General features: G+C 36.9%; 1 protein-coding gene across 3 annotated transcripts in view; it reads left to right on the top strand.

The window, feature by feature from the left end:
* The window catches only part of LOC131428560 (CDC42 small effector protein homolog), a 118,838-nt gene that overhangs the window by 71,037 nt on the left and 32,839 nt on the right, over nucleotides 1–14,962 (top strand). The window contains exon 1 of one of the 3 annotated variants that reach the window (XM_058592609.1): nucleotides 8,315–8,421. The exons of the other annotated variants lie outside the window; for them this stretch is intronic. The gene's annotated coding sequence lies outside the window, so the exon portion shown is untranslated. Of the gene's footprint in view, nucleotides 1–8,314; nucleotides 8,422–14,962 lie in introns of those variants that run through there. 3 annotated transcript variants of the gene reach the window in all.

Below are 14,962 nucleotides of genomic sequence, written 5' to 3'. Positions count from 1 at the left end.
TTTTTTTGCTTGGTTGGTCTTACATATGGCAAAAACATATTAAATATACATGAAGTCAATGAACGAACAATATCATATTATTTCATCATGCTGAAAATGTTGCATTTTGTACCAGAATGTGATGATTCGCGAAAGGCATTATTTGTTTTTGTTTTCGTTTTTGACCATGTTTTCTATCAGATAGTAGATAGTCAGAGGTAATGATTCTGATGTGAGAAACGAAGAACGCTGAAGACCACCAAACAGTTTGAAGACGCCGAATTGCAAGCGATATTGGATGACGATGATACTTCAACAACGAAAAAAAAAGTTCGAAAGTGTGAAAAATGGGTACCGCATAAATTGAATGAAAGAAAGATAGAATTCGACAGAAACACTTGTAAAATTTTACTTCAAAGACAAAATAAATAAACAGTTTTGCATCAAATTGTGACTGGTGATGAAAAATGGATTTATTTTAAGAAACCTGAACGAAGAAAATCTCGGGTTAATCTGGAACATCCTTCAACCCAGATCTATTCTGCAAGGGACAATGCTCTGTGTTTGGTGGAATCAGGAAAGTGTGGCGAAACTGTTAATACCGATTGCTACAGACAACAAATTATCAGTTTGAACTATGAATTGATCGAAAAATGACCAAAATGGATCAGAAGACACGGCAAAGAAGTACTGCTAAATTTAGTTGTTTTTTGAGTTCTGTTTCGTCACATTCAGAGCAGTACAATTGCCACACTAATCTGTCGGATAGAAAATAGTTGTGTGTTCGAATCCTGTTTTCTTTTTTCTCTTTCATTAGTTGGGATTTTCCTAGTCTGCTTTTCGTTGGATACTGACAAGAAAAATTTCAATGACAGAAAAAGAGAATTTCTGTAATCCCAGCACCATTTTGACTCTAGCCTTACTTTTGAGAAGCGTCTAAGAAAACTTTAAAAAAGTTTCAAAAAAAATGTATCATAGAAACCGTTGGTTTGACTGATTTGGTATTTTTTAACAAAGTTTTGAATAAAAACTGCGAAAAAAGCTCTATTTTAATTATATTAAGCAACTTTTGCTTAGGCCCTTCTCAAAAGTGAGGTTAGAGTCAAAATAAAAAACTGTTTATGAAATTTTTTGCCATAGAATATGCGTTAGTAAAATTTTAGCAAAAAGAAATATGAAAACTTTATTTGAAAACAAAAATTGTCGTTCCCGGTGGAACCACTCATGATAAAAAACGCAATATGAATCCAATGATGAGAAATTCTATCCGAATCTTATACAGTCGCATTACTGCCAACGAGGAACAGACCTAGAGGAATGATAGATGTAGAAAACTGTGAAAAAATTGAAACTTATGAATACGCCAGAGGAAAGATTCGAACCCGTAAACTTCCCATTACCGTGGAGATATTTCCCGAACTAAGCTTCTCATCTAAAGTTTGCTTTTTTTAGAGTGTCACATCTTCCGATAGGAATAACTGTCATTCTGGTCATCCAACTGCCAAAATCACTACTGATATTTTGATTAGTAATCTTTGACAATTCATCGTGGTCTACATCAAAACAACGGTTTCAAATCGTGAACATTTATTTCGAGAACAATAGTTTCAATAATTCTGTGATGTTTTTGGTGTTTATGGACGGCCCACTAAACGTAGCATTTTTGGCTCAATGGGTTTTGTGAAAAAAAAAATTATAATATTTTGGAGCGAGAGCAATTCTCACGAAGTTCTCGAGACACAATTACTCCCAGAAAAGTGCACTGTTTGGTGCAGAAGTCACGCTGGTGGCATCATCGGTCCTTATTTCTTTCAAAATGAAGATGGAACCGATGTTACGGTGAATGGGTTCCATTACCTTGCCATGCTTATCTATTATTTCTTCCAAAAAATTGAAGACATTAATCCTGAAAACTTACCGTTTCAACAGGACGGTTATCGTCGGTGATTATCGCTTACATAATCATTACCGAGCATGATGACGAAAATCGTTCGATTTTCTGAGAATAATGTTCGAGCAGCATTCTCACTTCTGATCGTTGTTGCGAATCTCACCATATCAAATATCGCCGTTGAGTATGGGGAAAAACTCGTTATCAGTATGGTTATTTAAACTCGCGCATGTTTATGAATGATCATTCTCAAGGTTATTAGCCATGTAGCGATCTTCACTAGAACATGATGATATTCGGTTGTCAGAGGTCCAATACGCAATAGCAATATGCAGTGCAAATACAACGAACAAATACATTCTGAATATTGATTATAGAGATAAAAGACTTTGTAGTAATTCCAGATTTAATTTACTCCTCAACTTACTTTATAATGTACTACTTTTTCGATTACCTCCAATAAAACTCTATATAGCATGAAATTGATTAATAGAAATAACAGGAGCGCAGAATTTTGTTTATCCCGACGTCCAGATGCTTGCTTGTGCTTGCTATATTTATTGAGTTCAAGCGAGACAAACGAAGTCCTGCGCTTCTGTTATACTTCTGTGTGTGAAATTTAAGGAAACAGAGTAAAATTGTGGAAACAGTTGCATGAAACATGATTTTTGCTGTTGCAGTTATTGTCATTATAAATGTTACCAACCTCAGCATGTAGGTAAATATTACTTGTCTATTTTATTGACGATATCACTCGACGGTCACTGTATAGCTGTAAAAATCGTATACTTCGCGAAGCATGAACTTCCATAATGTTGAGTTTTTTTTAATGTTCGCAGATATCGATAACTGTTAGAATGATTTTGTATGATTTTCATTAATTACATCCAAACCCCCTTTACGTGTACACTGAGGTTCTTCTATACGCATTTTTATGCGGTTTTAAACGCGGCTTTTTTACGCGGACTTCCGAAGCTCCGCGGTTTTTTTAAGCGGATTTCCGAAGTTACGCGGTTTTCTTGTTTGTCTTAGAAATACATGAACCGTCGAGATCAGGTGTTATCCCGAATTGTTTTTAAGTAAACTCTCTGACACAAAAATTTTTTTTTTTCTAGATTACACCAGATCTGGACGTTTCTTGTATTTCTAAACCACTTGGCATCGAAAAAATTCAATTTTGCGGTTTTTTTTACGCGGGTATCTCAACGTTTCATGCATTTCTAAAACATTTAGTATTAAAAAAATCGATTTCTGAAATTTCTGAAATCTCAAAAAAAGCCCGATTTTTCTTCAAAAAATTTTTTTTGCGATTACACCAGATCTGGACGTCTCGGCACTACTAAGATATTTGGCATCAAACAAAAATTTTCTTTAGTTTTGTGTTTCTTACACGGATTTCAGAAGTTACGCGGTTTTTTTACGTGGATTTCCGAAGCTAAGCGGTTTTTTATGCGGTAAGTATCGCACGCGTAAAAAGAGACCTCAGTGTACTTTTTTACGTTACGTTCTTTTACGACCCAAATCTCAAATAACGTAATCTTCCTTTACGAATCTACTTCGTAAAAAGTGTTTTTTACCTTTTTTTATATATATAAAAAATAGGTATAGAATTCGCTCAAACTTTCGAAAAATTTTCCGAGGCCCGGAGGGCCGAATGACATATACCAATCGATTCAGCTTGACGAACTGAGCAAATGTCTGTGTGTGTGTGTGTGTGTGTCTGTATGTGTGTTGTCAACTAAGAGGTCGAGATCTCAGAGATGGCTGGACCGATTTTGATCAAACTAGTCGCAAATGAAAGGTCTCCCCGTCACCCAGAACGCTATTGAATGGTTTTGAGATCGGATGTTTACTTTTTGAGTTATACGAAGTTTTATGTCAAAATTTTCAGTTTTTTGACAGTATCTGTCACAATTGACCTTGAAAACAGAATATGTTTTCAGACTTAGATTCCGCACGGTAATAGCTATCCAACAAGTCATAGATTGTTAAAATCCGTCCATTTTTAACGGAGATATCGAAATTTTTGTGTAAACGACTTTTCCCCCTATTCCGGCAGTAGGAGTTTTGAGCGCTGTATGACAAAGAAATGCTTGGGAACAACGGAAAACACGATTTTTTATACTGTTACATACAATTGTATCTAAGTACCAAAAAGACTGTGTACAGCATCCTTTTTCATGACATTTAGCTTCGGACCGATTTTAGCACGGCTCGTTTTTGGAAGCATAATCGTTCGAATATGACATATGTAAACCAGATGATATCAGTATTTTCGAGTTGAAAGTAATTCCATAATTATATTGATTTAAACTACTTACAGCAATAAATGCTTAAAGAACATAACATCCATATACCATTCGAATCAGTTCGTCGAGACCAGCAAATGCGTGTGCCCAAATAATTCCACTCAATTTTCTCGGAAAATTTCTTTTCTACAAATTCAGATTCATACGAAAATTCATATGCTCCCAAACAAAGTTCCAGAATTATGTTTGGTTCTGACCTCTGGTTCCGGAACTACAGGATGATATGTGAAACGAAATCAAAATTGTGTAACTCATTCTTCTCGTAGATGGCTGAACCGATCTAAGATTCAAATGAAATCTAAGAATCATCTAAGATTCAAATGAAATCTAAGAATTATCTAAGATTCAAATGAAAAGTTTCAAGATTCTATAAAATATCTTGCTCTTCAGTCAGATCCAACCTCCGGTTTCGGAGATACAGGGTGATTGGTATAAAAATGTCTATTCCACATAAATTAATCAGGTTTATCGGGTTAGCAGATTTGGATAGTCGATAAAAAAAATTAACTTTTTTCAGTTTTAGTGGTATTCAGTTGTCGATTCAGAAGGAACCTAAAAATTTAATTCGTGCTATGATTTCTCAAAGATGTCGAATATTTTGAAACAAATGTAAACTATACAGCTATTCAGGTGAATTTATCTGACTTCGGCCATGCCGATTTTAGAATTCCGGTTCCAGTATAAAATCGTTTCTCAAAGCTCAATCGTTTCCTCAAAAAAGCCTAATCAAATTTCAGAAACAAAAATTCAAATTGAATTAAACTTATATACAAAATAATTAGTTTTATACATACATACAAAAATTAATGAATTTTATCCAATTAAGCTTCAAAGTTGTACTCAAAACTGTAATTTATTCGTCATATGGCCATACGAATCGGTTTGGGTTATGCTGGTTCCTGAATACCGGCTCTGGAAGTACCTTAAATTACCGTAAACTCTAAAGTGGAACTTACATATCATGGCATCTTTAATCGATTATCATACTTCTAGATTTAAATTCGATCCGATTTGCAGTTTCGACATTACAGAGTAATGAGTGATTAAAATCTCAAATTGTCGCTTAAAACGACGGTCATTAAAATAATGTTATGAAAACTTAAACCGAAGAATATTCATACAAAAAACACATGCGGATTGATAAAAAAAGGTATCATCTCACTGCTAGGTGGATTAAACACGTTTTTTTTTCATAGAATGAAAACGATAACCGGATCATAGATAATAATGGAAACGACTACAATATGAAAATTTTTGAAACAGGTTTTAGGAGTAGATTCCGGAAAACGATGTTTGAGTTATTTTTGAAATCCAGGATGGCGACTTTCGACCTTACAATATGAGTATTCGTGGAACGAATTTGATTTGTAGGAACCGGAAAATGATGTTTGGATCGTTCCGAAATCTAAGATGTCGACTTCCGGTTTTATAGATATCAGTGGCGTCTCGTGACAAAATTCACGGGTTGTGCACTGATTTTGTGGTATAACACAGGTATAACAGTTCGTTGTAATTGAAAACTAAAGATTGAGAAAAGGATATTCGCTTGTATTTTTCCAGACAATGAAATAACTATATACTTTTGAATGGGAACTTATTCCGTAACATCGATACATAAGGAGAATTCGGTTCTCTGCACGTCAAACAAATCTGTCAATAACTTTATCATGAAACCGCTGCGACGTTGCAACTGAGACAGCAATTTGTTTTCAACTGCCATACGCATAATTCACTGAAGGTGTGCACACAAGTTCGCACAGAACCAAAAGTGGCAGAGAGAACAACAAATCTCAGAGCTGAGCTAAGTGATTCCTTTTCTTCTGTGCAGTAACTTATATGCACGGAAAAGACACTAACGCTGCGACAAGAGATACTAATTTTAATTTGGATGTATATGAAATCTGTGTAAATACACGCAGCTTCGGTGCACAAGTCAAAGTACTCGAATTCAGGAAGAATGTGTGCATATTGTGCTGTGGAAAAAAATCGCGACCTGATTTCATCGAATAAATAGAGAATCTAAAACATAATTTAATGCAGATGGGAATGCAGCTAATTCCTTCAATTTGATCGGTTGTGCAGTGCACGAGGTGCACATGAGGACGAAGCGCCACTGATAGATTCTCGATTAAAACTCTTGTAATTGGGATACTTTTAGGAAGGATGCGATAATTAGATGCAAAAAAAGTATATTTGAGGTTGTTTTAAAATCCAAGATAGCGACTTCAGGTTTATTGATATTTATTGAAAACTCTTACAATACAAGTATTTTCGAAAGAGGTTTAATGAACAATCTTTGATGTCGTTTAGAATTCCAAGATGGCGACATTCGCTATTTCCGAGAATTGTAAGGGTTTTCAAAAAATGTCAACAAACCTTTCGGCGCCATCTTGGATTTCGAAACGACCTTAAACTTTATTTTTCAGCATCTACTTATCAAATCCGTTTCGAAAATACCCATGTAAGGATTTTCAAGAAACTGGATTTAGTAGCGCGAATCCACATGCATGATTCTTTGTACGCGCCGGCTGAAGTTCAAATTCTACCAGCTGTGAACCTCGTATCACAAATCTCGTTCTGACTACTTAAGACATCCGTCTCGATTCGTTCAGAGTACACTCTAAAAAGACCTAAATTTTATTTGAAATTACTTAAAGCTGGATTAGCACGAATTTTACGACTGTATAAACTAATAGGCATTATTTACCAGCCAATCAGATGTGTGCTTCTGTAGTTCAGTCGATCAACGGGCGTACTTTGTGATCCAATCATACTGGGTTCAAGTCGCGCAGTCGGCATCAGTATTTTTTTATTTGAATGAATTTCATGTAATAGAAATTTTCAATCACAAAATATTACTTGTTCATGCGCGTAAATTTTCGTAAGCTGCGACGTTTCATGTTCATCTTATAAGATGTAAAATCACAGATTATTTTTTCGAAGTGTGTTGTAGCTTTGTTGATAGAGCATCTCCACGGCAAGAAGAAGTCCTGTGTCGAAGAATTCTTTTCCGCAAAATTCATTTTTTTTTGCAGTTTCGTTAATCCACTTCCCTTTCAGTCAGTTTCTCATTGAATAAGAAGAAACAATCAGTACTTTTCCGCATTGCATCGAAATAGTGTTGTTCCTCCGCATCGAATTGACCAATTATGTTCCATCTTCGTGTTAACTTTCCTGATTATATAAAACCTAAAATATTCCAAGAAATTCTCAAAATATTTGGCATTTGGAAGTATCAAAATCATCGGTGTATCATTCAGCTCATACTCTTTCACAGCCGTATGATTTTCATTTAATTTATAGGTCAACAGAGAAAGTAATTCCAGCATTTCTACAGTCTCGGCTCAGAACTAGGTGAGTTCAGCCGAGTTCATTTTCGCTTATACATCAGATAACGCAACTGCAGTGCTCATCAACTCCAATCCCCATCAGTTGGGTGCGATGATTCACACTTTCCCCGATGCCGGTGGCACCGGAGCTCTAACCGCACCTTTCGTGGAAGACCGCCAGCGTTCATAAACCATCGCGCGTGCATCGGGGACTGCATTAGTCACACTCGCTGGATTTATTTTCATTCTGTTTTCTTCTTTAAACGGTCCGTGATTGATGCCATTTTCTTCGATTACAATGCCTTCGCATGTCTTCGACTCTTCGCTTTGCGATGACTTGGCAATTGGTGCTTTTTGATGTTGAATCTGTTGCCGAATCTAGTCATCCTGGACGTCTGGTGTCAGAGTGGTGAAGCAAAAATGCGATAATCGAATCGAGAATGTTGTTGAGTCAAAATAAAAATCACTAAAAATAATTTCAACAGTAATACGTAATAATATTCTAAACACATTTAGATGTACTCAACGAGTACTGATATTCCACAGCTTCAACAATTATACACTTACAAATAGAAAAGAAGACAGTCACGGTGGGTCTCGATAAAAATTATTTGATCGTGAAACAACGGTTTCGCGAAAACCCACGTCAAATAAAAGCATCGCATATTCTCAACACCGCATTACCGTTAAACAATCTGTAACCTAAACCGTTAAATAACTCTACCATGTAAATGGACAAGTACGATGGCTACACTATCAAACGAGCTGTGGACAGCGAAGAAAGATTAACACTTGTTTTTTTTTGTAGAGCAAAGACGGCACTCTTCATGCCCTGTGATTCCCGGGCTTTAACAGATGCTCTGAAGAAGAATAAAGTGCTTTTCATCAGCATCAACAAATCAAGATAAACCAGGTATGAGATCAACTGTTTATGACTACTGAACTCGTCCGGGAACTTTGTTGCACTTGTTGATGTTGTTGTTGTTGCGCTCGGTACTTGATCCGAGGCGTTTAGATTAACGTACATTTACAGTGTCCATTCGGGAACATTGATTCATCGGGGTTTCATCCGACCGGAGGCGAACAGCAAAGATGGCAGCCAACAAACATGTAAATAAATATTTAGTGATTCAACTTCTGGTAGCTTAGTCAGATTGGTTTATCTCAATCACATTATGACTGGGATACAAACTTTCACTTTTTAACTAAATGTTAAAATTAGTAGTTGCAAAATGCATTGAAATTTTTTATTGTCGGTTACATTGAAAGATTCGAAGGATCGAATGCTAACCAAAGAATCCGGTTCGAGCTGTTGCTACAAAATTATGAATGCTGGTTTTCATGAACATCGTGAATCATACCGGATACCAAGAAATTACACGTAAATACAAGAATCGGATGGATCTTGAAGTTCAGTAGGCTTTGTCTACTACTGAGCATTATGAACGTTATCAGCCAAACTGAAAAACAGGAATGTTGCGTAGCAAGATTCAATGTCGGTCTTTTTTGGAAGCCAAGACTAATTCAAGAATAATGACATCTGTATTCCTTTGTCCGTTTTGTTACGAAGCATTTTTTAAGCTTGAGTCTATAATGTCCTCACACCATTCAAACGACAATTTCGGCCAACAATTCTTTTCCAAATCTAATTGAAAATCAAAGGTTACTAACGGCATCGATTTTTAATCGAGAAAACATGATGCCTACTACGATTTACAAAAAAATAACAATATTTTTTATTTCAAACATATTTTTAGGTGAATGTTTTTTTCTATGCTGGATCTTGCTAGTTTTTATTTGATGGAAAAGGAGCGGGTCATTTCGGCGATTAGGCCATTTCGCCGATTAGGCCATTTCGCCGAATAGGTCATTTCGCCGAAAGGGACATCTCGTCGAAAGGGTAATTTCGACTACTGCAACATATTATTTTTTGTGTTATTATGTCTCCTGGTGTTAACGCTATCTTCTTTCATTTGTCTTTATTCTAAACCAATTCAAATTACTATATTAAGACAATTGTAGGATTTGGCGAAATGGTTTTCGGCGAAATGACCCTGACCCGATCGATAGACTCTTCCAATACTATCCTGCGACTGAAAGGGAGACAAAGGTTCACTATTCGCGCCCTCTTCCATTGGTTTCAAAGATTCAGTAAGCGACTAGGTGCAGGTCTTGCACACAAACTTTTGAAGTGCAATCCTCCACATTCACTGGTTCGCTATACTTGACGTTTAGTGTTGCAGATAATAAATATTGTTGTTATCTTATTAAAAATTCAATTGCTTGGTACTTCCCATAGAATTGAATGCAGATGTTTGTTTGATGAAGCTTGTTTTATTCAATAGAAGGGAATCTACTTGTTTCAAACTAATGTGCCGTTGCTCCTCCTGACTCGCTTGAATACAACAGTTACGTTATTTTCCCGTGCTACTTAGTGATCCTTTTTAGTTCGTTAGTTATTCTCATTTCGAAATAGTCTTATTGTTTACATACTTTATTGTACTTTATATCTGTCGTACCGGCCGTAAGAGGATTATTTTGTCGACTGTTTTGGACGAGATGTAAATGGAAACTGGAGAATGAATGTTATTCCATAACTCACATTGTCAGTGTTAGGTTTCTGATAAAAAGAATAAAGTATTTTGAAATACCAAAAAACAATTTAAAATTCAAGTTTTCTAAAACTCGAAACGCGCTTACCATTCCCGTGCTCTTACGACGATGAGTGACATAACATTCTTCAGTTACCAACTGGGTAGTTATCCAGAACCTGACTCCAGAACCTATACTCAATTTCAAAATCCAGATGCATAAATTAGTTCCAGAATTCAGATCAAAAAGTCAGTCCAAAATTCAGTTCTTGAATGCGCTGATCCAGAAATCAGCTTTCGAATTTAACTGCAGAATTCAGGTCAAGAATTCCATTCCTGGTCCTGAATCAAGTTTCTGAAGTCAGTTTGAGTTCCAGGATCCAGGTCAAAAATTCAGTTTTTGTTCCGGAATTCTGATCCAGAATTGAGATCCAAAAAGCATATGCAGAACTGTGGAACTATATTGAATTCTGGAACTTGATTCTGAACCTGGATTCTGAAACTGAGATTTGGGACTGAATTCTGGAGCTGAATTCAAGAACCGAATTTGGAAATTGAACTCTCGTCACGAATTCAGGCTCAGAATTCAGTTTCATAATTCAGATTAAGAATTAAAATTCACACTTCTGGAACTACACTGAATTTTGGAACTTGTTTCTGATCCTGGATTCTGGAACTGAGCTCTGGAAATTGAATTTGGACTTGGATTCAGGAACTGATAATTGGGACTGATTTCTGAAACATAATTTTGGAGCTAGCTGGATTCATAAACTGAATTTGGAAAATATATTCTGGACCTGAATTCTGAAACTAAAATTCCGGTTTAGATTAGAATCCAGGTACAAAATTTACATCCAAAATTCAAGCATGGAATTCTGATCCAGAAAGCAGATCCATAATTATGGAACTAATATAAATTCTGTTAATTCTTTCTGTACCTGGATTCGGAAACTAAGTTCTGGAGATTGTTATTTTTTAGATTCTAGTCAGAGATGTCGGACTCAGTTCTGGGGCATAATTTTGAAGCTGGATTCTGGAACTGATTTCAGAAAATGTATTCTGAACCTGAATTGTTCAACTAAAATTCAGGTTTAGACCAGAATCCAGGTTCATAATTAAGGTTTGGAAATGTGATCCAGGTTCTGGACTTTGATTCTGGTACTGAGATTAGGGACTAACTTCTGAAACATAATTCTGGAGCTGGATTCTTCAACCGAAATTCAGATATAGACCAGAATCCAGGTGCAGAATTTAATTCTAGAACTTAGGTTCAGATTCTAAAAACTGCACCTGGATTTTGAAACTGAATTCTGGTCTGAACCTTAAAAATCTGGAATAAAAAAGCGAAAAAAAATATATTTTGACATCTGTTTTCGATATATTGTAGAAAAATTACATTTTTATGCATTTCACTGATTATATTGAAGAAAATCCTAGTTTCTGTGAAACGCTCGAACTTTGGACTTGACATTCTTCATTAAATTCTGCACAGTTACTTTTGTGACTTTCCTGGTGGCAGCTGTCCAATCTTTTTGGAACTCCTGCATGTTTTGGGACACTGTACCTACCATCCGAAAGTGCCGCTTGACAATTGCCCAATACCTTTCAATTGGCCGACGATCCGAGCAGTTCGGTGGGTTGATGTCCTTTTCCACGAATTGTACATTATTTTTTGACAACCACTGTAGAACGGAGTTGGCGTAGTGGGCTGAAGCCAAATCCGGCCAGAAGAGAGGAGGAGCCTTATGCTTTCTGTACAGTGGCAGCATTCTCTTCTTCAAACATTCTTCCTCGTACACCTTGGCGTTAATTGTGCCCTTCGTGAAGAAAATCGACGACCGCAAACCACAGGTACAAATGGCTTGCCAGACCAACACCTTCTGCCCAAACTTTTCCACTGGTGTGGTGCAATTTCACCCGTTTTGCAATTTCGTTGTACGTGACACCACTTTCTGAGCACCAAGTGTGCAGAATTTTCTCTCGCGTTTCCGAATCGATTCGACTCATCGTTGAAACGATAAACCGTACCGAAACCAATCGATTGCGCAGCTGTTATTGACATGTAAACAAACATGTCACCGCAAAAAATTAAGCCATTTCAGAATAATAACTGTTTGAATGTTGCTAACTACTTATCGATACACTCCTTAATCGTATACGCGACAAACCGCACTCTTCACTATTCGCTTAATTTGGTCGGATATGGCTTAACGACAAACTTAAATTTGTTTGAATGTTACTTTATGATCATTGATCAAGTTAAAAAAAAGCATGGTGAATGTTATATGTGACGTAAGCGACAAATCACATTTTTTGCGCTTTATTTTCTCAGAGATGGCCCATCGAATTCAGACATCGATGTTCTGAAATCAGACTTATTTGAAAGCCATTAGTAAGCCAGTGATTAAGTTTGGATAAATGGCGTGAACTGGTGAATGGCGGTTTAGTTCAGCTCGATAGCGACATCTCAAACGGGATGGTTTCCTTTGACTGGTCACTCATTTCGGTTTTTACGTTTTTACGCTCTTCGATTTTCAATTTTCTCCAGAAAATTTTCTCCAATTTTCTCCTCACAGCGGACAAACGTTTTCCGTTTCATTTCTTTCTCGTTGGTGATAAATGTTTTGGCCATATTAAATCATTGAACTGATTCGCCGTGCGAGTAGTTCGGATTTTCGTGAAGCACGAGCAAATTTATGAGCGTTACTTCTTTTAATTTAATGCCTCAACTGAAGAGCATATGTCAACATCACGTAGTAAACAGTATGTTACACACACGTCTTTACAATGAGAGTTTAGAAGTTTTTTTCATGTACATTAAAAAACAATGTTAAGTCAAGTTGAAGTGTTTAAAATAAGTTTTGCGTACTGGAAATATATTTACACTGTATTTAAAAAATTATATAGTATTAACGAAAAATGACACACAAGTTTGAGAAAACGACAACGTGATCATTATGCAGTCTTATTATTTGTTTTTATTATGTTCAATTTGATGCAACCGAACAACACGTACTGCTAGAATCAATTTCTGTTAGAAAAAGTTCAATGATTTGTTTTAGTCTTGTTAAGACATGACCTTGTTTTTTGCCTTTCTCTAAAGAAAGGTATTAAAATTTCTGGAAAAACCGACTATCGAACGGAGCCTCGGAGACCCATAGTGTTATATACCATTCGACTCAGTTCGACGAGATCGAAAAATGTGTTTTTTTACCGCTCAATTTTGTCAGAGATGGCTGAATCGATTTTAACAAACTTAGGCTACTTCAAAACTACTGTCGGGCCATTGATCAAGTTCAAAGATCAAATGACTGCGACTTCTGGTTCCGGAGATATGATGGTATAAGTTACGTAACCGACAAAACGCGTCGTTTTAACGTTTTAACCGCGCAAGTTTCTCGGAGATGGCTGAACCGAACCGATACTGGAATCAATCTGAATAAAATGAGCCTTAATTATTGTCAGAAATTGTCTGAATAAATGGACAAAAAATGTTTTCATGAGACTGTTTCGATGAAAGAGAAAGGCATCATTTCACCACTAGGTGGATTAAGAATAGGTTTCCGGGTGGAAGTTTCATATGACTTATATAACACGCCATTTGGTTTAATCACTAAATTTTGTTTTTGCTAAGAAACAAAACCTGTTTCATACCCCGGTACACTCCCAGTACGCTTCGTCCCAAATGTCAATTTTCACAGAGACTACATCGTGTTTCTAAATAAGAAAGGCAATATGGCGAGTGTTGTGCGAAAGTGGCATTCACACATTTGCTCCATATTACACTTATGATTTGCTGTCAAAACCTCCAGATATCATCGGAGCATTCAATTATTTCACGGTGCTCGAATATGCTTTATGTTTTGGTGTACCTTTGATTCATATGAACTGTGTTTGTTTACAGTGCATCGATTCGACCAGATACAATTTGCGGCACTCATCTATTCGTTCCTCCTCGGGGTATTCTTAATCCAAACACTTGCCCTAACTTTCCATCCAGCAGGTTGTTTTTTTGAGCGGAGCTCGCCGACCGTCTGACGAACATCGGGGCAAATCTCGAAAAATGACGCATTCGCCTCGACAGCCCGTTTGCTTATGAGCCACTTATCGCAATTACTGAAGAGAAGCGTGTTTGAAGTTGTTTACTTTGGTTGCATACATTATGGGCTACCCCTTTTTTTGCTCCTACTGCTTTCTTCAGTACACTGTACACTGGCGGCCCTGGGTTTTCTGCTCTCTCATCAGCAAGTCCGGTCGGCACCGGGTGTCCGGCAGGGTCTCCGCACAACTTGGGGTTACTTTGAGTTGGTTTCCGAAAGCAAAAAAAAAAAAAATAACACACCCGAGTGTAAGCAGGAAACCAGTTTTCAGGTTGCATAATTTATTTTCGCTGTTACGGGCGAAAGGCGGCACCCATCAGAGAGAGCGGTCAGCAGCGCGCGCCCTCCTGGAACGAGGACCGCTTTTTACGATTCAGGGAGTGCGCTCTTGTAACCTACTAAAAAAACTGACTCATCGTCGGTAAGATGGTGCAGCCATCGGTGCGCGTTAGGTGGAATGCTCAAACTGGGGAGATTTGATTGATCAAACTTTTATTTCATCATGCTGCAAACATTTCTGAAAGACTTGGCAAAAGTAATTCTTTTTTTAAAAAAAGTTCGGAAATGTTAGCTTTTGAATTATTTGGCAAGATAATCTGAAATCTGCTGAAATTGATGAGCATGAAGCTTATTACGATCAATATAATTGAAATACTGATTTATGATTTACGTTTCTTCAACCGACCTTGAAACAGTGTTCACCACGCTTCCATTAACTCTTACGGTACCGTGTGATGCGGTGAGCTGGATCACGGACCAAAAT

The sequence above is a fragment of the Malaya genurostris genome, chromosome 2 (assembly GCF_030247185.1).
Source record: "Malaya genurostris strain Urasoe2022 chromosome 2, Malgen_1.1, whole genome shotgun sequence".
NCBI lineage: Eukaryota > Metazoa > Arthropoda > Insecta > Diptera > Culicidae > Malaya > Malaya genurostris.
The sequence above is the reverse complement of the archived record's forward strand: the minus strand, read 5'-3'. Positions and strand labels throughout refer to the sequence as shown.